Source organism: Chaetodon auriga, chromosome 23 (genome assembly GCF_051107435.1).
Source record: "Chaetodon auriga isolate fChaAug3 chromosome 23, fChaAug3.hap1, whole genome shotgun sequence".
In the NCBI taxonomy this organism is placed as follows: domain Eukaryota; kingdom Metazoa; phylum Chordata; class Actinopteri; order Chaetodontiformes; family Chaetodontidae; genus Chaetodon; species Chaetodon auriga.
In genome coordinates, this window is record NC_135096.1 from 10,950,586 (window position 1) to 10,975,817 (window position 25,232).

The following is a 25,232-nucleotide window of genomic DNA, read 5'->3' on the forward strand; positions in this document are numbered from 1 at the left end:
ATACTGAACACACAGACTGTTACTCATACAAAGGATGAAAGAAAGACACAGAGACTCACAGATGGCATTCAGCAGAGAATATTTTGCTCGGGGCCAATGTGTGAGACCTCTGTAAGCTTGATTCAAAGAATGTCATTTGCCTAGTTACTCAACAGAGCACAGCAGCGACAGCACATGTTGTAAAGTGTGTGTGTACCTCAGCCCACCCTTGATATTTTCCTCTGCCACTCAATAGCTTGGCACCAAAGGCAAAAGTCCTTGACCTCCAATCCGCTGGCTTCAGTATATTCTTTGAAGCTTGGAACATTTGATTAGAAAAGCTACTCAGTGTATCTGATATGCTCTGGTTGTCGCATTTTCTTTCCTTCCATGTGTCCAAAATGGTCACAGTCTGAAATTTGCCTTCAAGCGTTCTGTTTCTTTTCTTTTTTTTTGAAAGCCAAATGTAAGCGTTCCACGACGCTGAAGCATCAAACAGCAGTTTTTCACCAACTCATTTATTCCCTCCTAACTGACTTGGAGTTGCTACTTCATCCTGCCAAAGTAATAAGGCTAATGTTCTCTGGCATTGACTGTTTGCTATTGATAGTCCCAAACTGCGTGATGCTCGCTGGGGAAATTAATCACTCAAACAAACAAACAAAGAAATAAATACTTGTTTAGCCTGGCAGTCATCAGTATTACAGTACATGTACTTTATGTTGTGAAATGTTGTATTTAGTGATCAGTGATGTCTGCATTGAACAGTGGTGTCTGCATCAAATGACATTTACATTCAGTTTTTGCATAATGTGCAGTTCATTCTCTTATGGTATAAATCTGTGACGCTATGCTGTTGTCTTCCAGAGCTCAACACAGATGTTTAATAAAAAAAAAAAAAAAGCCTACAGAAAATTCAGTATGGGCCCACCACTTTGATCTACAATTAGATGAACTGCCGTGAAATTTTATATTTCATGTAATTTTGCACTCCTGACTTTGGTGATCCCTTTCCTGTCGTGCCACCACCAGGCTGACAGTCATGGTTCAGCATGAAACATTCTGACTCCTATTGGATGGATTGCTGTGCAATCTGTTGCAGACATGTGCGCCTTTGTGAACACCGGGGAGCCTTTCACTTTTCATCTATCATCAGGTCAAAATTTGGATTTGTCCAGTGCTACAAATTAATAACATCCCCTTCAGCCTCAGCTGTACTTTGTGCCTACAACCAAATGTAAGCAAGTTAATCAGCTAATCTTAGAGGGAAACACTGATAACAACACTGATATTTACTCTGTACAGACATGAAAGCCAGTACCACATATATTATAAGCAATTTATGTATAAATGCTCAGAAATGTTCATATCGCACACAACACTTTCATGCTCACTACATGATAAACCTTTCTGACACAGGATGCCGAAGACCTTCATTCTGACACCACCCTTAGGCAATTTATTACATTTAATTCACCACGATTGCTAAAGATCAAAAACAAACTTTCAACCTCATCTTTCATCTGTTTGGTTTGGCTTGCAGTGAGTGCTACAGCCTTACAAAGCTGCTAGCGTGGCTGTAGACTTATAGTGTTGTTTACCATTCAAAGGTATTACCAAGTTTTAAACATGAAGTTGTTTTGGCACAGCGAGGAGATTGGAGAAAAAATAAACTCCAAACATATGTTGTTTGGGTCGTTAATAATGAAAAGTACATCAATTTGCATCTCATTCTGTGTTATTCTGTGTTCTGTGAGGTCATACAATGTTGTCTGAGTTGGCCATAGGACAACATGTACATATTTAAAGAGGCATGCTGAGGATTAATGATGAGTACAAATGAGTTTTGATTGTATGGATGTCGTAGATATGATGCAAACTATCTAAAGTCAAGAAGCAACATATTCTGAAAAGAAATGTGATGCCCACAGAGGGAACTGAGATCACATTAAAATAGAAAATGAAATAATGTGTCACAATCAGTCAGTCAGTAAGTCAGTCAATGTTTTACTGTTAAAGTACTGGACCATCTTGGGTCCAAATGTAACGAGCTCTAACAGTATAAATCCAAAAAAATGGAAACATGCAGGTTAAACCTGAATTTCAAGTCATGTCCCCTCTCATAAATCATCACTTCCACAGCTCTCAAATGATGGCGACACGTGTATTTAACCTGGATGTCACTTCCTGCCAGAGCCAGCCTTTAGTTCTCCCTTCCATCTTCTTGTCCATGCGCTTATAAGAGTCTGCACCCCCCAATCAGTCCTCTCTTATCTGGCCATCAATTTGCTGCAATCGACAAACTGCAGCGAGGCCATTTCAATTGAACATTTAGGTGTAAAATGCATGACATATACGTCAAGTGCTGCTCTTAAGGTCTATACAGATTGAGCCGCCAGCCTCTGAACAATGAGGGGAAATGGGTGAGCTCCAGTTATCCCATGCAACATGAAAGGAAGGACTCATTAGTATCATTTTATTTCCCGCTGCTTAAGAGGGAGTTATTTGAATCATTACATATCATGGTTAAAAGGGGCTTTTTCAGTCATTATGTCTTTGAACCACACCAATAAAGGACTGTAGTGCATTATGTGAGCACTTATTTTATGAAGGAAATGGCTCTGCTGTTTCAGACAAATCTGTCTCATGCTGGGGATTTTTTTTATAATGGCTTACATCACTGGCTACTTTGGGAGTAGTAAATCGCTTATGAAACTTTTAATATGCCAGTATTCACTCATTAGACTGACACAAGTGCTTGCTTTTGTTATTGGTATGTGCTTTCCAATAATTACGGTTAGGAATGCACAGATACCACTTTTTTGAAGTACGTTTGCTTACTTGTTGATATGGAGTAGTACATCATAATACCATTACAGATCTAACACGCTCAGGATACTCTTATAGAATACAGTTGCAATGCAGCAAAGTGGGTTGTTTCTGTGTCAGTGGAGCATCTCTTGAGGGCTGCAGCAAAGGTTCCCTTCATCGTTTTGATGCCATGGTCCTCGCCTGTTTCTTTGGTCAAAAGTCTCTGAAGCACGGTCACAGCAGGAAGCACTTCTGATGCCAAGGCACTGGAGGAGCTCGCTCTCTGGATTAACTCCTCAAACAGAGCAAAAGCAGACAGAGTCTTTTCCAGGAGTGTCCTCTGGTGGGAGGTGAGATTGCCGGGGAGCTCATATTCATTCCCATTTATTCCCAGTGCCTGCTTCTGCTTGATGAGAGACTATTTGGTAGCACAGACTGCAAAATTTCATATTATCTTCAACTGACTGGGTTGTCTCTGGACATTTTTGTCTCACTTCTCCAGCGTTTGTTGCAAAGTTGATTGTTGCTGTTGCCCTCTGCTGGTTGAACCCTGCGTTGTGTTGGTTCTTCAGGCTCCCCCCCCACCTCTTGACCATTTAGCAGAGCATACTTTGCACTTTTCCTGTTCTACTTGTGTCATCATCACTTCTCCGAAAATATCTCCAAACTGCTAACATTGCTCCTCCTCCGCCTGCATCCTCAGCTGACAAGAGGTTATCATCACGGTGCCATAAAGTGGTATCAGGTCCAGTTGTATCAGAGTAGCTTTATGAGTACAAGTACATATGCTCTAGTCATGGCCAAGCATCCGGTTGTCAGGTCATTGGGAAAAGCTAAGTGGCTCAGGTTTGTTTGTGTGTGTGTGTGTGTGTGTGTGTGTGTGTGTGTGTGTCCCTCTGTATTCCAGTGTAGTTTACATACTGCAGCATGTTTGTCTTGTTTTGTATATCAGCCAATCAGTCAATCTCATTGGCCAAACCTGTTTCCTACCTTCCTACCTTGGCAGTAAACAGGTAACAAATGAGCTCAATTGAAACATTTTCTTGTTGTATTAATAGAAAATGTAAGAATTACATTGTATAAAACTATTCATTTGCTCTTTCAAATTAGATGTATTTGAACACAACTTGCAGTACACAGGGTTGCTGTGTCATGGGACATGAGAACTAGATTTTCAGGCTGCGAGAAAATGTTATTTCCTTGGCACATTATATTACCCCATTAATTGTTCAACCATTAAATTCGTAAAGTGCCATCTTACAGAACAGGATGTCATTATCCCAGATTTGAATGCAAGACTGGAGTGCTGCAGAAGCTTTTCCACCCTGAATGAAACGCTGGGACAATACTGATTACTTGAAATTGGTGGCAGATGCAATGGTCAAGTATGTTTGTCCTTGTGTGCAGTCAATGTTGAGCCAGTTGACACCCAGTCAGTCCCAGTCCTGCCCTCTAGCCTGGTCGAGCAGCCGTGATGCATCAGCACATATGACAAGCGTGCAGGGCATCCTTATACCCACCAGGCTACTGGCAACTTACTGTGCAGCATGCCATGGAACAAGCGCATAGGCGCACGGAGAGAGAGGCAGCCGACCAAATACAAGTGCTTGGCCTCAAACTGACCCGTCCAACGCACATGAATAATTGCCAGTGTTAACGAACAAGAGGCAAAAGAAAGTGAAGCTTGTCCATTGAAGGACAAACATGAGGGATCCCTCTCTCCTTCCCTTTCAATTTGCCTTATCATATACAGCCTGTAAGTTTATTGCTTCATTGTACCAATAGGAATAATAGAACTCTTTATATATGAACAACTGTGAAGCCGAAATCTTTCTGTAAGCTGTACATTTATGTGGGTGGTTTAATTTCCTGCATTTCTCTACATAACCATTACTGCAGATTGCTTCCAGTGCTGTTACCACATTGTGGCACGGGCTATTATTTTGCTTCCCTGTGTTTTTTTAAAGCGAATACCTTTGCATGAACGATGACTTTATTAGTTATGCAGATTAAAAAGGTTAATGGTGTTGTTGACTTTCAATTCAGTTTGTGCTGGTTTCAAATTACTGTAGGTGTCGTTGCTTTCAGACGCAGATGGAAATGTGTTTCACAGTGCAACAGTGGCTGTATCTTTTCTAATATGTGCAACTATAACCATTAACATGCCATCCACCCATTCATTATCTATAATCGCTTATCCTCTGCAGGGTCACAGGGGGCTGGAGATGATCCCAGCTGACATTAGGCGAGAGGCGGGGTACATCCAGGACAGGTTGCCAGATCATCACATGGCTGACACATAGATGCAAGCAACCATTCACAAGTACATTCACGCCCACGGGCAATTCGGAGTTGCCAATTAACTTTCCTTGCATGTCTTTGGACTGTGGGAGGAAGTCAGAGTACCCGGAGGAAACCCACCCAGACACAGGAAAAACATACAAACTACACACAGAGAGGCCCCAGCCGGCTGGCGGGTTTGAACCCAGGACCTTCTTGTCGTGAGGCACCAGTATCCACTAACCACTGCACCACCGTGCCTCCCCCATTTATATGCTAGCCTACAGTAAACATTAACATCAACTGTGATTACAAAGCAGAGACTGGCATTAACTGCACTGTCTTCTAATTCAGTTTGTCATGGATCACGAGAGTTGGTGACTTTAAGATGATGTTGCAGAATGTAAACATGTCAGAGTTAGCGCAGACTGACATCCTGGTGTTATATACAGTAATATCTGCCATGTTTGATTGACCAATGCGCTCGCCTAAGCCTCTGAAAAAGTACTGTTACTTTAATTTAAATAGAACACATTTGTTGTTCTGACAAGAGTTTTGCTTCTAAAAAAAAATCTCCAACACAGCAGGACTTGAAAATGGGACTTTCATAGGTAATTTATTAACATCATATTCATAATGAATGACTAACTACTTCAGCTTTAAAGTGCAATCATAACTTCACAATCAACTTTATTTAGAACACCTTCTACAACACATCTTTTTGTCACGATGGCATGGAGTTTATTTTTCAAAATAAAACTAATGAGCTTAATGGATTTTGTTAGATTTGATAAAACATTCAGCAACCGGCAAGCTGCAGGATAAATGAGTCTTGAAATCCCTTCTATTTTAGAAAGCAGCGTCCTTCCAAATATGGATCTCTGCAACCATCTATTTAACATACTTTGGCTTGTCTTCAACTTATTTTTTAAAATAGACTTCCTCTCGAACGCTTCTATCTATACGTGCAGTAATTACCAAATCCATTTTTTTTCCTTTACAGGGATAATGCACAAAGGCGATAAAGCATGCTCATGAATAGATATCACTTCGCAATTAATTCCAATCCTTCCTCAGCACTGGTGAGCGGCATGGCAGAGCGTGCAGCCATGTTTGGTCTACGGCGTTCTGCGTGACAGAAAACATCCTGACACTTTGCATCACAATATGGTACAGTCGCTGTGAGGCTGCTGACTATAAAGCCGCCCAGCAGGCTGTTAACCCTGTAATGGATTTCTCTTCTGTTCAGTAGAGCATGTTTTGACTTCCAATAGCTTGAAAAATTTGTTGTGCTTAACTTAAGCTGACTGATCTCGAGCTCTCGGTTAAAGAATGTTAATACCCTTTAAAAATGCAGAGGACACTGAAGTTTTCAGAACGGGACCTTTAAAGGTGGCTTCGCTCCAGGAAGTTAGCAGCGGAAAAATTGCTCTTGGCATGTGGCCTAGATATGGTGGATTTTTCTAAGATAAAGGTTTTTAGGTTTTTCCCTTTTTTTCTTTTTTTCAATGTTGTCTAGTTTCAGAGGGATTACTCAACAGAAATATATTCATGCATACGCAAAAAAAAAGACAGTTGAGCATCTTTCAAAATTAGTTTAAATGTCATAAAGGTAGCAATGCTATTTCTTTTCACCAAACTAAAAACTGCCATGGAATACATACAAATACAATACAAAGTTTCCTGAATACTGTTGACACATCTAGTGTTACTCCACGGTGTATTTGTTCACCGCCACAGCTGTGGACATCAACAACTTGACCGAGTGTTTCCTATACTTTCCAAACTGGATACAGTCTTTGGGCAGATGTTGCAGCGCCCCCAGTGATCAGTGTAGAGACGTTTACATACAAACATGAGCATTGTCAACATGAAATAATTCACTAATATTTTGCACTGCACTTCCCCCAGGCTTCTTTCATGACATGGATTGAGCTGAATGTGAAAGCATACAGTAAAAGCAGTTTTTATCTCAAATCTGTCATGTCATAACATTCCTAAAGCTTGGCGTACACTGTACAATTCTAGAAATGTTGTTGTTTCATTCCAGTTCCTACTGTTCAGATCTGTTCCAGCAGGCAGATTTTGTATTAATTTACTCATCTAAACCAAGAGGTGCCTGATTCTGCAACACTCTGGGTTGAGTTTTACAGTTTAAAAGGACCTTCTGCTGCTTCAAGTAATTGCTATTTCCATCCTACGCAGAATATTTTACAGGTGCCAAGTGCATGTTTTAATATTCTCCGGCGGAGGCCAGGTGGGGAGCCTCCAGATGAGGGGACTCTCACGGAGGGTTGGTGTCAGCTACTGCTGGCAGATTCACGGCTGCCTCTGTTCCCCATGATTTTGTGTTTTTATTTGTAGCACCGTGTAACTGACAGATCTCACGAAATCGTCTTTACTGTTTATCTCACAGTGCCGCTTGATTTATGCGCCCATAAATAAATGATTCATGCGTGCGTGTGTGTTGCAGTCATTACAGATTTGCTGCATCATTCCTGTCTGGCTTTAAGAAACAGCCTGGAAGCAAGCCTCACCAATTTGACAACGGGCTGATCTGTTACACAATCTGCCTCACTGTGCTGCGACTTCTATCTGGCTGCAGCTAGTTGTGTGTGTCTGCGTGTTGTGTTCGTCTGCACGTGCGGCTCGCTGTCTGCCCGCCCCCCCCCCCCTCCGCTCTGCGTTACATCACTCTCCCAGAGGTTGTTGTCACCTAGCAGAACACTGCTTGGTGGTCTGTTCCCTCTGCAAACCTGTACATGCGGCTGACAAGCTGTTCGGCGTTCAGATATCCGCTCATCGAAAGGCAGCACACACAGACTTTGACTCGGCTGCTCTGGGGGATTTGCACGTAGACACGCGCACATGCACGCGATCAGGTGCTCGAGCTGGGAAAACTTGCAGACGTGCATGTACTCTGCAAAACACAGTGACGAGCTTAGGAACCCACTGCTTGGATGTGATGATATCATTCACCTCTGGTGTAATTAAACGCAATGCAAGGCACTGTCATAATCCACAGAGTACAATTTCATTTGCCTCTAAGGATGAGGTATGTAGATTTGGCGAGGGGGGAGGCAGTAGGAGACAAATATAAAGATGGAGAGCTCGGAAACTGAAACAAATGCAATGCTTGCTGTGTGTCTCGCTCTGTGGCGTGGTCCTCTGGGAGAGCTCAAATGGTACACACATTTTCACAGAGCGGTGTATTGCTTTTCACAATTACTCATAAACAAGGCTCAGGCCTCCTCAGTGAGGTCGAAGGTATTAGTTGTAATTTGCCGTAATCTTTCCTCTAAGGATGTTGTCAGGAATAAAAGCTCATCTGGCCCAGTTACTAGTGGGGGTAATAATGGGTGCAATTAACACAGTGAGAAGACTGATACCACATTTACCCTCCTCTCACTACCCCTTTTCCTGTCCTTAACCCCTCTCTCACTTGCAATTCTTCATAAAAAAAGAAAAAAGAAAGAATCCTCCTGCCTCTCCATCCACCACCATCCAGCTTTCTTTCTTTACTTCTTTAGCTGCTTCGCTTCACTTCTGTATCTCTCGGCCTTCACCCCTCTCATTGTATCTCCCCTCCATCTTCGTCTGCATTTCACACATACGCTTTGCTGCATCTCACGCACGCACTTCCTTTGCACTTCCTTCTCCAGTTCAACAGCGCCCCCCAGTGGCTCAGCCCGAAAATGACATTTTTACATAACCATTGTTGATGAGGTTTTCATTTTGAACATCTGCTCATATCTCATTTTTTTCTCCCCTCACTCATTAAGGCCGTTAGATTTTATTGATGTCAGCTTTGCCTGTGTATTAATGATTTATGTGCATGTCCACCATAATAAGTTTGATTAATTGAACAAGACTTCCTTGGTTGAGGTGCCGTCTGGGTTACAACAGCGACCGCGACACAATTTTCTGTTTTCATAATGACAGTTAAGTGGGGAAAAATAACATTTTTGCCTGGGGAACAACTCATTTTGGACGTATAGAGCTCAGAGTGTGTGGAAGCGTGTGATTAAAATCAGTGAGCAATTAGGGCTTTTAAGAAGGTCTGACTGGATGCCACTTCTGAAAGTACTTCAGAAATATTTGTGTTTCCAAATGCCAAATCCTCGAACGCTCCAGAGACACAACACATGAGAACTGTTGGCGGTGTGTAAAATCTGCTGTAAATTTTGAATAGTTCAGTCACTTTTGGGATTTTTTTTTTAACTTCCCCTTCCCTGTCTCACTTTAACATTCTTACCTCATTTTCTTTGTCGTTGGATTAAGTCAATTAAACATGTTTGTTCTTTTCTAGCAGCACCAGTCTCACGTTGAGCTGGAGATTTGTTGCGGCTGGCACGGAGCCACAGACACATGGTGTTTGTCTACGGCTGTCGACTGTTCATTCAAATCCTTTTTCTGTCACTTGAGCTTTTTCTTCGCCTTCCGCAGAGGAAATCTCTCGTATCACGATCAAAAGATGAAACATGGTTCAAATTCGAATGTTTCAGCTTCAGCTAATTCTGCAGCGAGTAAAATGCTTTTACATTGTATCAAAAATACTGCTGATTAGTTTTTATATCAAAGAGAGTTTCTTTAAGACTCCCAGCACTGCCAGACATTTCTCTTGTGGGTGTGTGTGTGTGTGTGTGTGTGCGAGTCTGTGTGTGTGCAGCTGGGTTGAGGGTCAATGCACTCTTAATCCATTTAATTCAAAATGTAAATTGAAACGGCTCCACTAATAATAATTATTGAGCCCCCACTCCGATTCACTTATTTATACTCTGCAAGTAAGAATCATTTAAGGGCAAAGATTTCTTATTTTGCCATTTTCACAGAAAGCTCACTTCATGAAATCCTCATTCATGGAAACTAATTTGCACCAATGTAGCCTATAGCAACTGTGCTGAGCGTACAGTATGGCACTCATTGTCAATGGGCTATTAAGCACATAGGATTGTAATAATTTAAGCTCTTTTCAATTAATTATTATTATTATTATTCAGTAGAATGCGGGCTAAAAACAGTTCAGTCTGATCAATTAGCTGGCTCTGTCAAAGTCTGTTGCATTCTGAGTCGAGGAAGTGATGATTTTTTTTTTGGCCTGGTCGGGATCATTAAGTTTCTTGTCAGGTTTTCAGGGCCAGTGGGAAGCTGATGCAAAAATCACAATGCTTGCTGTCAGCACTCATCCTGCAGGCATTCGTCAAAATAAAGGCTCGTGCTAATTTAGAGAAACAAAAGCACTATCAGTAACACTACAGAGGCTACCAAGCATGCCTTGGTTAAAAATGAGACGATGGTGTCAAGATGGAATGGAAATCGCTGAAGTTACCCGGCATAATAACAGTGGCTCCAGTGTGAAGTATGGTACCAAAAACATTCCTACACACTGACCCTTAAAGAAAAAGTCAACCCCTGCACTCTCACACTGTAATACACAGTATCCATCATCAGCAGGCCCCTGGAGGTGTTTCATGATAAGGTGCTGTAATACGGTTTGTGCTGTGCCCAATTTCCCTCAACCTGTCTCATCTACTTGTAATTGCAGTTTGCCATTTCATACATTTCCCACATGGGCTCTTTTCAGTCCCCGGAGAGGGAACGGAGGTGAACTTCTGTTGGTTAAATGTGTTTAGTAGAGACAGGGGCTTCCATCAAAACATGCCTTCGGGAAAGAAAAACATGGTTATACTAGGTCCTATGAGGCGTCAGCTTTACATGCATGACGACCTGTTGGGTACTTCGATTGGCTAGACATAAGAATCGTCATGAACTTGGCCATGATTGAAGATGGAGGTGACTGCATAAGCACTGATACCAAACAAGTACAAGATATATTGCGAACTAAACCCTGAATTAACGGTTTCGCTGGCGTAAACGCACATAAGACCTTATATTAAAGCTAATTTGAGCATTACATTCAGAAGCTTCCGCCCATCATCCGACAGGTGATAAGTCAGGTGCAGCAGCGTGAATTTCCTTTTCCTTTCCCTCCTCCATATTTTGCGCCACTGAACAGGAGTCCTTTAGTAAGGACAAACTCAATTTGAATCTAGCACCCAAAGAAGGGCTGCAAATCCTTCATATCCTTTCATGTGGGTGCATTGAAATTCGGTCTTTGTAGTTTGTACTTTAAAGGACTTTTTTACTTGGTTGGTTTTTTCCTATTTCTACTGACACAGACTGTAAACTCCACTGTCCACTGACTCCACAGCTGCACTGTAAATATCAGGATACGGTGTCTGTGGGGGACTAAATATTCCCAACAATAAGACAGATAATCCACAGGCCCAGAAATGCATGACATACATCAATAATGTTTCCTAGGGCTGAGTTTGTCTCCCCTCTGTAATGTTTTCCCACAGTGATGCTTAGACTGGTAGAGACAGTTCAGCGAAGCATAACATAATATAAAGGAAAGAAAGAATACAAAAAAAGATCAGCCTGTGTAAAAGCACATACCGTACACTCTGTGCATAAAGAGCTGAGTGAAAGCATCAGCCAGACAGTCTGTAGTCTGTTCCAGACTGATGGAGAAATAACAGAGACCTGGGTATAATGTTTTGAGAGTCGGCTGTAATGGTTCCCAATGCCTCAGCCACCACCTATTTATTCCTCTCAAAACTAATGCTGTTCATTTGCTGTCTGGCACCTGCATGTACACACACACACATGCCATCATTTCTGCTGCCCGGGAGCATGAGTGTATGCTGCATGTGAGAGCCGCGTTCCAAGTCTTTTGCAGTCCCACATCATTTCAGTGCCACACAATGGCAGTGCCCATCCAACAACCAACACATGTCAAAGCTAAGCTATCTGTGTCTGTGTGTGTCTGCCTGCGTGTGTGTGTCTGTGTGTGTGTGTGTGTGTGTGTCTGGCGGTCAGTCAGATACCTCTGTAGTGGCTCTGAGAACGTGACTGGAGTCCCAAGTTGTCCACACTGCCAAAATGCTTCACTGCCACACAAAGGTGGTGTCACTCTCTGCAGAGTCGGTCAGCAGGAGTCCTCCACTGTCGGCCACATACAGTCACCAGGGTTACAACATACTTTAAGGCCTCTCAATTCCAGCCTCCCTCTTTCTCTTCACTCTCTTTCAGCAAAAATCGTTTTCAGATTGGTCCATCTCCCAAAGAAAGCGCCTTTTTTTCGCTTCTCTCTCTCTCTCTCTCTCTCTCTCTCTCTCTCTCTCCAAGGAGTCTGCTTTTTCAATTCCTCATTCTCTGAAGAAGTTCTTTCAAAAACCCTCTCTCCAAACCCCCCCCCCCCCCCCCCCCCAAAAAAAAAATGTCCAACTTGAAAAAACAACTTCTCTTAATTAAGCCCATTCTGAGTTTGTCAGACCTCGCCCAGAACACAAGAGGAAACTAATATTTCTCATCGATGTCGACTGCATGGCTGTAGGCAAAACTTCTTCTTCCAAACTGCAATTTCATGCTAATTTGAGGCACCTTGTTCTACCTACAGTATGTGTCAGCCTTAGGTTGACTTCTAAATAGATGCTGAATGTATTCCCCAAGAAGTGGGACTTGCAAAAAGTACACAGAATAATAACTTGTAGACATGTCATTTGTTTTCCTGGCTCCATGTGGGCAACATCCCACAACACAAAAGGGTTTTTTTTTAAGGCGCTGACACACTTATGGTAAATGGAGCACTCCATTAATAATGTGAATGCAACGGGCAGAAAAAAAGTTCTAAATGCCATTTCACATTTGACTTCACCTGAAGCATTTGGGAAATCTGCACAGCGCTCGCACACCACATGAGGGTGCTATTCAGTGAAAACCGGGCACGTAACACACCTGTTCTGCTCACTTTCGTTGGTTTTCCAATGGTTTAGGGGGCAGGGAACGGCTGAATCACAGTGTTACATACTTTAACCCTTCTGTTGCCACTTTACAACAAAATACAGAATATGTATGTACACACACACACACACACACACACACACACACACACACATATATTTCCATATCATATATAAGGCAGGAGATGCATTTGCTGAAGCTTGTTTGCTGTACTGTCCCTCCAGCTCCCACTTTGTTGTGAGTGCCAATCTGAGATTGAAATGTTCCATCACGGCACTGGTCCCAGTCGCAAACACAGGACAGCAGTGCAGACAGAGAGGAGAGCACGCAGAGATAAAGAAACACATTTTGGACAAACACGATAAAACCACGCAACACTGGATTTTCCACAGCTTTTGGAATAACCGGACCAGTAAAGTCGTCTTCCTAAAACAGCAGATGCAGACAGGATTTGATTAATGCTGCGTATAAAACAAGAAAGCAGCATGAAAAGACATTTTGGTTACGGCATGGTTATATCTTCTATTTTAACACACTGAGGCATCTGGACTGCAGGTCCCTTTCAGTGAGCTACTGTTGTGGAATCAGGCAGGAATAGGACTGATTTCCTCATGTACATAAAATGATGTCTTGAATTTGCAACGAAAAGATGATCTGATCATCCCATGCTTGAACTTGTCCTCGCTGTGTGATTGAAAGGATGAATACAAGAATGACTGACTTGTAAACAACTGCATTATTTATGTTCTGGAACGTTGTGGGTCAGCAAGAGGAACAGCAAGAAAATCCTGTTTGTTTACAGTACAGAGAGGATAAATTTAAACCAAGAGAGGCGGCGTGATAGCAAAATTTAGATTTCATTGGCCTCTTAAGCAAAGTGAACCCTGAGCTCTTTTGACACCAAAAGCCTTTTCAAATTTATTTACGACCCCATCTCATTATAAGCGCCATTCTCTCCCTTAATACCTGCAGCCCTTTTAAATTTCTCCCAGACTAAAACCAAAGTCCTCCAGCTGAGGGAAATCTGCTTGCATGGTGTGCAGAAGCACTCACGATTCCCTTACAAGTCATTATCAATCTGTTCCTTTCCTCCCTTTCCTCCCACATGCTGAAGTGGGCAAGAGAGCTCAGATCTAAGGGAACTTTACTTGCATTAAGCTCCCCATCTGTCTCGATCTCTTTTACAACACACATGCACACACAGAGACATCTACAAGCGCATTTTAAAGCCTTGTTCTACAGCGATACTTAAGAATTAGACGTTTGCAACACGCTTGGGCGGAAATGGTCCTGTCAAAATCAGGAGCTTATTTCACATCGTGGGTCGTGACATGTGTTTGTCTGCGTGGGGAGCTCTGAATACTGCAGATGATTTACAACACACCTGGAAGGAGATCAGGTCAAAAAGTAACTTGGTGCAAACTTTGTGCATATTTTTCACAGAACTCCCCAGTGTGAAATCAAGCACTGCTGCAGTAACATTACACACAGTGATGACAACAACGTCCTATTCAATGAACTAATGAAATCGGTGGTACATCTTATAGCCTGCAAATGCAAAACTTCGAACAACATGACAGCATGATGCGGCCGCTTGAAGCAAAATGGAGCGAACGCTGCAGATCTGATTGACGACTCATAGGAGAAGTGGCAGTTCAAGCCCACTCAGACCAAAACGGCCAGCTTGCTTTCTTTAAGCAAAATTAAATCTGAAAACTAAAAGTACTCTTTTTAGCTGTGGAGTGGTTCAGAAGCCCAGTCAGACAGATCATCCAAATAAATACAGCAGGACAAAGAGCCATTTTATCAACAAAGTTAAAAAATGTGAATGGGATGCTGAAGCGTGACACAACAAACCGCCTTAAGTTCAGCTGGTAAACACAAGCAGTCCTTGTTTGCTTTCTTAATTTACAAACATGTGCAGTACTACAAACAAACACACGCTTATGATGCCATACATGTTTGAAAATACATGACTGACACACTAAATGTTTGTCAATAATAATCACATATATCACAGACAACAGGTGACAGAACAACCGATACATGCAGAGGTGTTTACAGCCTCGGCGGGCTGTCGTTCAAGGCATTGATAAACATTGATAAACACAAGCAGAGAGTTCACAAACAGGAAACCAGCTAGCAGAAACACACACAGAGAGAAAGACAGACAGGTGTATATGACTCACGTCTTTGAGGCTCCTTCTCTCTGGTGTGGATGAAGTTTCCATGTTCCACTTCATTTGTTGCTGTTTGCTTGTTGAATGAAGTCCTCAAGTCCTTTCTTCTTCGTTGCTATTAAGCTAGCTAGTCTCACAAACAAGTTAGCTAGCTAATTTAATTTGCAATACTGTTATTAAATTTGCTAATTATATCCTTGGCAGTTTCTTTTAAATGTTGCCACGTTTATATTGTTGGTACAGAGACACTCACGGGTGACTTCAGTTTCTTTCTCCAGAGTTCATTCACGTTTTGGCAGTGGCATGACACCGACCTTAGCTACGTATTATTTAATCAAACGCAGGTGACAACATCATATACTGTCTCCCTGTCAACGCCGCTGCGTTTGACCGGAAGTGTTCCATATATGGGCTTCGCGACTAAAAAAGACACGCCCACTTCATTCCGACACACCCCTTCCACATGTCATGTGCGTTTCCTGCAGCTGCTGTTCGTCTGCACGTAGACCGACTTGTAGACCACGCCTGACGTTTACCGTTGCTAAGGGGGGAGACGTGGCTGTGGCAACGACATCAAATGAAGGGATCACAGCACGCAGAAATAGTCATATTTTATTTGATACCAGTATAGTATTGAAAGCATTATGTCCTTGGGTGTCTCGATAGCTCAGCTGGTAAGGTGCACACCCCATGTATCGAGGCTGTTAATCGTCTGCAGTGGCTGTAGGTTCGACTCCCGCCTGTAGCTCACTTTGACACGCCAGTGTTATGATGTTATTGGATTAATATCCTGCTGCATTAATGTGCATGTTGCATTTTACTGTTGTAGATGTTTCAGGTCGAGCTACTTTTATCTACTTTATATACGAATGGGTAGTTTAATCCACAGCAATGCATAGTATTCCACAAGATCATCATATGTTTGTCGTTGGCCTACTGCGACTACTGATATAATAATAAAGTGGTTTATATGTTGTTGTTGTTTTTTCCTCCAAAGCTAAAAGAAAAATGATGTTGCAAGCATCTACATATTGCTGTGTGTGTCAGAGCCAGGTGGGAGCAAAGCCTCAAACACAAATGGTAAAAAAAGAAAAGAAAAAAAATATGGCACTACAGAGTGTGCACATAACAGCAAAGCCACAAGGCAGAGGAGGGAATCGAAAAGCTTTTTATTTGTTGCTCTTGGAATTGAACAGTGCAAGGCTGACAGGAGAGGCCTCCGTGACAAAGCAAATCTGGACTTTGCGTTTCAAATCCTACCGGACAGAAAACAAGACATTCAGTGCAAGAATGAAAAATTATGAGCAAAGTGAACTTCAAGTCGTCAAATGAGCGATTGCATTATGGAGGAAATGTTGCAACAAAGAGCAATACTGAGAGGACTCTGTTACAACATTACCGGTAAATTATTTGAGTGTGTGTGTGTGTGTGTGTGTGTGTGTGTGTGTGTGTGTGTGTGTGTTGGTAAGATGTCCCCAAGGCCAAAAAGAAAAAAAAAAGTGTCATTGAAAACAATGTCATTCATTACTCAAAGACTTCATCCGATATGTCGTCTTCCTCCTCAACACTACTTCCTCTTCCTCCTCCTCCTCCTCCTCCTCATCACCTCGCTCTTAACAGGCCGCATGTGTTTGCATCCACACAAATGAAAAGACAGCACCTTCAAATGAGAGTCCATCGAAAAAGTAAGAATCATGGAATTGAAGAAAAAAGCAGTTAAAGAAGAAATCGAAGAAAAAGAAGAAGAAGCTGTTTCATGTTTCCTTTGTGTTTTCCACATGATTTTTGGCATACGGAATTTACACTCGCGGGACTAATAAAGGAATATTGAATTGAATTTGAGGTGAAACTAGTGTTTTCTTTCTGCCGCGATATAATGGTTTTTCTACTGGAGAATTGGCGCCACCTGCTGCTTATTTCGATGAACTAACTCCAAATTATTGCATAACGGCAGTAGATGGAAAGAAGCATTCACTTGCGTTATCTTTTGGCATATTTTCTCAAAATTTGCTTAAAATTTGCAGTATATTTGGATAGAAACCCAGCTAATCCTTGCATGGCTTCAACAACTGATGATCATATTCAAAAAACTTGAGTATTGTCATGGAGTTGACTCTGTGCTCGCCTGATTTTTCTGACTTTGGATGAAGGAAAGCTGGCACAATCTGCCTTTTGTCATCCAATAAGTACATATATGTAGAGAAAGAAGCTTTTTTGTCACTGGTAGGTGGAAAATAAATAAATAAATAAATAAAGTAACATATCTCTAGACTGTTTAAATTGGCCTGCCAATAGACTGTGGGTTGAAATGCCACAGCCAGACTCTCAACAAGAGAGAGATAATAAGGACTTTAGCAACAGTTGAAGGTACAGGTATGGTGTTTGGAAAAAAAATAAATAAATAAATTTAAAAAAGCTTTACTCTTCACACTTGACACTGCTTTTGGTTTTTATGATCCGAGCTGCTTGTATATTTAGCCAAATAGCATTACATGAGTTCCATGTAAAGGCTGCTTCTCAGCAAAGCATAAATAATCCATTTTCTGGCATATGACCAAGGAGTTAATGAAGAAAAGAGTGCAGAAAAGAGTTTTTCTGCACTAACTTTCCTCCCCAAGCCAATGTCTGTGTGATAGAATGTGGTTTACTTACCCCTGACCTTCTTCAGTTGAAACCACTCCAGTATGTAGGCTGGAAAACAACAGTATCAAACAATATCAGGCAGAATCTACGTCTCTTCCTTTCCACTATTTCTCCAAGAAAAATATCTTAGCAGGCTCGGCTCTTATCAAAGATGAATGCGAAGGAGAGGGTTAGCCAATAGGAAAAAAAAAAAGAAACATTTCTTTCTGTCACTCTTCAAGTGTTAAATGATGAGTGGGTGTTATCATCAGCTTTTAATCCCCTTCGAGAGGAAATGTAAAAGTGGGAGACATGCAGGAGAAGACTCTCGAGCACAAAAAAGCATGTGCATTTCTCTTCAATCTTCATCTTCTCAAGGAAATGTGTGGGTTTCAACTCAAGTGTACCACACAGTGCATTTGAATAGGAGCTCTGAGGTGGCCGTTGCTGCACCTATCATTAAGCAAATGATGCAGCAAAATTGGATCCAAAAGCACTATTCGTCGACTTGGAAACAGCAATCGGGCGGCTGGACAGATGTGAAAACAACCTTATGTTGCAAGGTGAGTTTCCCACACAAAACTGCACATACATGTGCAACGAATGTCCATTTAACCTGCTAAGACTGTCTGCTTCTGAGATATTTAGGCAACGTGAAAAAACAAAATCATTTACAGGAGAAAAACAGTATTGCTCCAGTTTTTATGTCAATACTTTTGACAACATGAAATGCTTGTACAGTAGGCTTCCTGCTGATGTTCTGACAGCAGTGACTGCCTGCAATGCTAACAGCTTGGCTCAGTAAATGCTGCTGAAAGGCCTCCTGCATTGCACTTGTTTTTTTTTTTTTTTTTTTTTTTTACTGTTGTTTCTGGTCAGCTGCAGCAGTGACATGAGTGGTGGCGCGATGCAACGCAGTGAGACTAATTCCAGTAATTATTTAGATGGATCACTTTCTGTGTAAAAGGTGGCATCTCTGCAGGGCGCACGCAGGCGCTGAGTCTGAGAATAACGCTAAATAAGGCAGATCCGCGCCCTCAGGTGAACCCAGTGGTTCGACTGAAGCGTTAGAACAATTTCCCTGGAATCTGCAAGCAAACTGTCAGAAGGGAATGTAGAGATTCTGGATCATTTTTAGACTTATTTCCACCCCCATCTGATTAATTTCCTCACGATGTAACCAGTCCCAACAATATTATCAATAGCCCTCACGTCATGTAAATGAATGGTAACAGCTCAAAAGCCCTGAGATTGGGGACATGTGGCGCTCATCATCCTTCAGTAATCTGTGATCTTTGTCGACCTCTACTGGTGAGCAAGGCCACATTACATGTAAACTGCCACAAATGATGAAGGCATTCAGTGGTATACCAGCGAATTACAACAGAGATTCAAGAGTATAACAATCAGTGTGACAGTGCAAACGGGTGACAGACACAGGTGTACCAACATGTACAGACATGAACACAAGATATATCAAACTGGCTTTTGGATTTGAATATGATGCAGATTTTTAGCTGTTTTTCTTTATTGTACATCCCTGTGCACATGTATTAAAATGTGTTGCATAAGTATGTATGTAAGCATATATCATTTATGCCTTAATGTGACTCAAGGAATGTGCAGTCCAAGGATTTATCTTTACAACATAAATATGGTTCATAGCACTACTGCATAGCTGAAAAAGCTGGTGCATGTCTTGGTGTGCGAGTGCATATGTAATAATGTAATGTAGTAATGCACCATGCTCTATGCAGAATGGCAGACATTATTTTTTTCAGTGTTTTGCTCATTTCTCTGTGTACTCTCAACACAAACATTGACACAGAATAAGGGAAAACACAATAAAAAATGGTGCAGGAAGGATACTTCTAACAACCTCTGGTGAAAATATCAGCACACAGCAAAAACACATAGAATCAACCCCCAGTATTTCATGTTAGAAACAATGTTAATCAAACCAGTCTGTGCCAACATGGTCAACATCATCTGCTGATGATGATCATGTGATCTGATCAAAAGCTCCAGAAAGACAACTGAAAGGACCTCCTGGTGAAATTACTGCTTTTATGACTTTTAAAGGTTATATTGTTACATTTTTGTCCACGCATTTGATCAACGCTTCAGAAAATCTCCACAATCTGACTCCATAGACTACATCTGAGGAGATGATTTCTTGAAATAAAATGTCCTTCTATTACCATCACTATCCCATGACACACAGGGAAAAAAACCTTTATTAGGTAAAAAAAAAAAAAAAAAAAATCTGCAGATTTGGCCCACAGCTTCACAGCAAGGTGCTGTCAGCTTCTGCCATGGCTGTAGACAAGTGACTGGCTTTTTATATTCTCAGCCTCACTTATCCGGAACCTACCACCTGCTCACAGAGTTTTCAGTCTTATCCTGTTTTTGATTAATTACATGGAATTACATGGAAATATTCATATCCATGAATACATGATCAGAAGAGTATCCAGGCCTCTGATCACCTGTGTGCAGGTGTGTCTTGATATGTGGATCAGCTGTGTAATGCCACAGTATTCTGACATCTATCCTGCCTACTCCAGGTAGTTGGATCAGATCTTGTCCAGGTGTCTTAAACCAAGATAAGATGTTTATATGAACAATACACAACCAGGATTTTTCTAAACCTGATAGCAGGGTACTAGTGCAATGTAAACACACTCAAAGAGATTTGTACCAGCTGAACTGGTACAAATCTTTCTCCAAAAACACAATAATGAGTAAAAAGGTCAGTGTGAGTTGTTGCTGACGTCTCAATTTACCCTATGTACACGCACGAGTTCACACACTTTAATAGGATGTAATGCACTGCAGAATAGTTTTTCCTTTCTTTCCACAACTTCGAGTGACCCAGCCATTGAGGCTCGAATGATGCACACCTGTTTACACCATCGCTGATAGAACAGGTGGTCACAGTACAGGCACGAGCCCCTCTGAATACCAATGTTAACCTCGCAAACTTAAAAGCAAAGGACTCATCAAAGACTTCCAGCGGTGTTTGCTTCGCCTTTAAACACACAAGTGTCAGGTTGATTTGAGGACAGTTGACGAGGACACGGCGGCGAGACATGAGTGTAAATTAACGCCGGGCTGGTGGGAGGGTGCACACATCAAAAATCCCCATCAATCTCTGGAACAAATTAAGAACTGTGTTCATTTAAAATCCAATTATCCTCATTATTGTCAGCAGTTGATGCATGTTAATGATGCATGAAATAGCTGAACAGTTTTGAGGCCAGAGTTTTCCAACAGGGAGTCAGGGTGCGATGGCACAGAGGCGCCACAAGATGGAGACAGAGCTCTGCGGTAGTTTCTGTGAACGCCCAGGCTGAGGCCATTCATGTGGAGCAGGTGTGAGTCAAACTAAAGAAAAAATGGGAAAACAGCAAATAATACTTTGTGGAGGGGGTTGTAACAAATTGCTGTGGAAAAAGAAATCATGCAGGATTGATTCAGTTTGAATTTTGTGGGAAAGGCAGTTAAAATCGACCTGAACTTGTCAATGCTTGTGTCTTCTTGAACGTGCACATGTGCAAGCACGTTTGTCATTGTATTCGGCATCCGTCTGGTCTTATGTATTTCCTATATATATAGAAGATATGCATGATAAAGGGAGGGGGGACTTATCATCCGGATCACGTTCTAAAACTGTCCCTGCGGCTTCTATACGGCAGCAATAAATTACTGAATCTGGAGAGAATACATTGGAGAGTTTTCCTTGTATTGGCTTAAAGTGAGCCAGTGTAACTTTTGAGAGTAGAAGATATTCTTTCTCTCCAGAATGAGAAATCATTTCGATATGATAAGCAATAAAACACACCCTTCCTCAATTCTCTACACTCTGCTGTTTTGCTGATAAAACCTTTCTTGGGCTGGTATGACCAGCAGCTGATGGTGGCTAACTGACATCAGTGAGTGTGTTCACTGACCTGATGACTGTTCTTTTCGTTCCACTAAAGGTTACACTCTTACTCTCTTCCTTTCGCGTCTTTGCTGAAATAAACACAATCTTCATGCTAATGCAACATGTGTGGACTTTTTTTCCTCTGTCAGTCTGTATCTGAACTCAAAAATCACCTTCTAAATTCCCTCCAAATGGCTCCATAATAAGGCTTATACACAGCCGCAAACCGTTTTTCAGATCCAGCCTGGAGAGAGCTTTTACGAGTCATAAACATCACTGAAGACTTATTATAACCCAGACGCGCGATCAAACCGCGCCCGTCTCCGAACCTCCCGGGTTACAAGATGTAGAGAGGGGATCCTGCCCTTTTAACATCAAAGTCAAAGGAAGGCCACTTTCATTGGGAGAGACTGACAATGCTGTGCATGCGTTTTCGAGGGAGGAGAGGAGGAGGACGGATTAAGAAAAGAGTGCAGTGAAAGCCTCAGCTGTAAACAGCATGACAGTAACTAAAGCAGTAAACTGGGTTTAATCGCTGTGCTGTGATGGGTTCAACGAAACACGAAGAGGCGCAGCGCCAGGTCGGACCCCCGTTAATCACTTCTGTAAAGTCTCAGTGCATCTTAGTGTAGTCATCTAATTTAAGTTACTGTTAAATTGAATGAAAAAGCTCACCAGAAATCAAGAACCAGGTTGTGCATCAACTACCCGCTTTATCAGAGTAGCTCTGGAGTATCTGTGCTCTTTTCAACGACTTTGAAGTTCATAAAGGCAGCTGAGTGTGCACCATCCCTCACAGATGGTCACAATGAGCACACATCACACTGAATTAGGGCCACAGCACCTCCAGGACGCTCAATAAGCTGCTCCCAGCTCTGAACCGCTGCTTCCTCACCTGCACTGGGCAGCCTGGCAGGTTTTGGAGGCTTCATTTAGTAGACTGCAGTACATCTTTGGGCCTGAGCCCTAGCTGGCAAGAACTACCCACATGCCTACAGTCAACTTCTAATAGCTGTAAAGAGAGTTATAAATAATACTGTAATTGCTCTGAATAGAACTGTAATTGCTACGAGTTCGACTTGTTCCTCAACCCAACAAAAGAGCTTTTTGTGTATTATAACTGACAGCAACGTCTGCAATGGTACGAGATGTTTTTACATCATTTTGCAGGGACAGTACCCACTGAAGAACAGAAATGAAGAAAAAAAAATCTGATGCCCCGAGTCGCATGTCAAAATATCCCTGGAGAATCCAAGTTAGTCAACTGTGCCAACTCATTACATCAAATAACTTTACTATTGTAACATAACTTGTAAAATCATCACTGCTGCTGCAGTTGGTGCCTCGGAAATTACATTTTGGCAAGCAAGAAATTGACTGTTCCAATGTCTTCAGAGTTTAGACGTGCGGTTTCGTTGTTTGACGACAGCCAGCCGGCAGATAGAGGGTCAGCTGACGGTGAGTTCATTTGCAGATTGACAGAGAAGCAGCTACTGGCAAGCCCTGAGGGATGGCACTACAGAGTATGTGTTGCATCAGCGATAGTAATTCCACTACATACAGTAAAATACCGCAGGGGCAGGGGTGGGCTGAGGATGAATGCATCTTGTAAAGTGGTGAACAGGGCATGCTTGGGATACAAGGGGGAGTGAAGTCATTTACAAGCCTGGATGTTGTAAGAAGTACCAGGTACAGTAGATAACAACAACTGGCCTCATAAGAGTGAACGTGATTTGTGTCCAAATAAAGAAAATACAGCATGTATAATGTTAATATGCAACTTCAGTCACCAGTATTAAACTTCACCTTCACCAAATGGAGATTCAGGCTGTGAAAACTGTTGTATAACATCATTTGCGGCCCTGAACGCGGCGCCTTTGTTTGAAAAAACAACCGAGTTGACACCATCAAAGTTAGCTTGGTTTGAGCTTATTAAAGAGATTCTGCAAAACATGGACGTGTGGGGTTTGAAACAGTGGGCCTTTAAGGGGGAGGGTGGGTCTAATGAAAGATTGCATTATGGGAAATGTAGGTTTTTTGAGCTTAATCCATATGAGGGACTTAAAGATCAGATATTTGGAAATTAGCTGCAGTTTGGAACTTTCTTCGGATCTTGACTGACTTGACCTCACACACACTCTTACGCTGTGATTAAGAAAAGACGTGTTGGCCTATTATTCATCATTTGCACACTCTTCACCGCAACACGTTTTAAGTTATTTTCTCAGACGGCTGGGGTAATGAGCTGAGTGTTGCAAAAATGAATGCAGTTTTTCTTGTTGTTGTTGTTTCCCTGGTGCTTACCAAGCCATGATTCTCTATTCATTATCTGTTTGACTGAAGAGGTACAGCCATATCGAGCTAAAAAAAACCTCTCATTCGCTTGTTAATCCCAGCGCAATACAGTTGTGTTTTGGAAAGTCTTAATAGAATGCTGGAGAAAACAAGTTGTTGAAGCCTTATTTTCTGTTGTGCTGCACCATGTTTGCAGATCTGCAGCATCTTGTCCCACTTTCCCGTATGCACTGACCATAGACTTTCCAGACTCATGTGGATGTTGCAGTTGTCGGCCAGATTTAAACCTCAGAATGTCACGTGCAGTTGCCAGCTGAGCCACCAGGAAGCCTACAGCCCTTTGTTTTCTGACTCAAACGTGATTTGGTTCATTTCATTCATTCGGTAAAACACACAAGGCACAGGGAGGATGTCACATTACAGGCAGATTTGACTCTGTGTGCTGAAAACGAGCAGAGTGTTCCAACAATAGCACTAATATGAAAATCATATTGCTTTAATCGTAGCCTTAGATATGTCTCTGCGGTGACTGAGGTGTGTATGTAGGTGCAGGAGCCATGTTTTTAGCTCTAATTTAAAAACTGAGCTTATGAAATTTTCCATGAGGTCAGGCAGGAAGTTATTCAAATATCCCGAGTGCATTAAAGCAGGTTTTGCTGAGCAAATCTTAATAAATCACATGATTACACAGTCCAAGGCATCTGGACATTCTAGATTAGCACTGCCAGCTACTGACTTTAAATAGTGTGCGTTCACTGCGGTCAACAAGCACAATTCCTCCAGCTGAGAGGTGCTGAACTAACTCTCCATATGACCTTATCTTTACACTGTGGTGCTCTGAGGAGATTTACTTTAAAATGACACCAAATCCTGTTTAGCACAGAAAATAAATGGTTGGTTTCCTGCGTTACTGCTCCAGCCGCTCCAGCGTGTGAGCATTCGTACGCACATGCAGACTATATGTGTGCAGCAGCATATTGTCTCCCTTTGAAGTAGAAACTGCATGACTCACATGTTATCTGAGGAGGTGTTTTTGCTTCTCCTAAAGGTCATTGGCAAGTCAAGCGGGCAGGAGAACAAACTTCGTCTCCTGATGATGTGAATATATTAACCAAAGGTTGTGTTTAGTTGCTATAAAAATATGAGAAAACAGAGATTATAACGCAAGACCTTTTTCTTAAAATCTCCTTTAAAGGTCCACCTTTCGTGCGTCATTGACTGAAACTGAAATACAGTAATGTTAATCCTTGTTTACCTGTTTTCCACCTCCGCTCTGAGCTCCTTCTCATCGTTGGATATGTTTAATCAAATCCAAGATTGATCACCGATTT